We start from the raw sequence: 1,198 nt of genomic DNA on the forward strand, positions 1-1,198 counted from the left end.
GAGAAAAAATCCTAACGCCTACAGAGGTGCGCTGCCGAAGCAGGAGCTGAAGCAATGCGGGGGACAGTCTGTTTGCACATTGTTTATTTTCGTGAGGAGGGCAGGCAGAGGCTGGGGTGATGTGACCTCGGTCAGGGAGACCCAGGGGAAGCGCAGAAAGTCCTGTGTGTGGCAGAAAGAAGGCAAATCCCGACTGCTCATCACTGGCTGTGTGACACTGAGGGTGTTACTTACCCTCTCTGGGCTGCAGATACCTCACCTCTGCAGTAGAGATGATGCTGCCAAACCCACCGGGAGGTCATGGCCATTAAAAAGATAACGCCTGCCCTGACCGGTTTGGCTCAGTGGCCAATATTCCCCATATTTTTCACATATCTAAGACCTGGAGTGACCACCCCAGACAGAACACTCCCCTCACCTGGAAAAGGTCCCTGTACCCCCGACAGTCAACACCAGACCCCCCTGCCAGCTCAGAGGTGTCCTGCCCGCCCGCTCTTCAGCGTCACATGAACAGAGTCCGCCAGTACTCCACCCCCGTGGCCGAAACTCGGGTCCCCTCCTTGTCACGTGCATTGGCAAACTGTCCCTTCTGTAACCCTGTGCAGTGTTTTGACTGTGTGACTCTGTCAGCTCGTTCATGCATCCGTTCCGCTGCGGACGGACACGTGTGTTTGGGGTGCCTCTGAGTAAAGCTGCCGAGAGCACACTCGCACGTGTCTGCGGTGGACACGTGTGTCTGCAGAAGTGTGTGGCCGTGTGTGCACTCCCCTCCGCGGCTCACAGAAAGGTCACGTCTCTCACAGGCCTTGCAAAGCACCGACGCTGTAAAAAAAAAAAAAAAAAAGCTAACACCTACAGAGGTGCACAGCCGAAGCAGGAGCTGAAGCAATGTGGGGGACAGTCTGTTTGCACATTGTTTATTTTCTTTAAAAAGGGGGGCCAGGGTCACAAATCACCAATATTCCCCATATTTTTCACATACCTAAGACCTGGAGTGACCACCACCCCAGACAAAACACTCCCCTCACCTGGGAAAGCGTGTGTTTGGGGTGCCTCTGAGTAAAGCTGCCGAGAGCACACTCGCACGTGTCTGCGGTGGACACGTGTGTCTGCAGAAGTGTGTGGCCGTGTGTGCACTCCCCTCCGCGGCTCACAGAAAGGTCACGTCTCTCACAGGCCTTGCAAAGCACCGACGCTG

General features: G+C 55.3%; 1 protein-coding gene across 1 annotated transcript in view; it reads right to left on the bottom strand.

The window, feature by feature from the left end:
* Positions 1-1,198, bottom strand: part of STK10 (serine/threonine kinase 10) — a gene marked incomplete at its 5' end in the record, with an annotated part of 98,264 nt that overhangs the window by 37,581 nt on the left and 59,485 nt on the right. The window lies entirely within an intron of this gene.

This window comes from Myotis davidii, unplaced genomic scaffold (genome assembly GCF_000327345.1).
Source record: "Myotis davidii unplaced genomic scaffold, ASM32734v1 scaffold399, whole genome shotgun sequence".
In the NCBI taxonomy this organism is placed as follows: Eukaryota; Metazoa; Chordata; class Mammalia; order Chiroptera; family Vespertilionidae; genus Myotis; species Myotis davidii.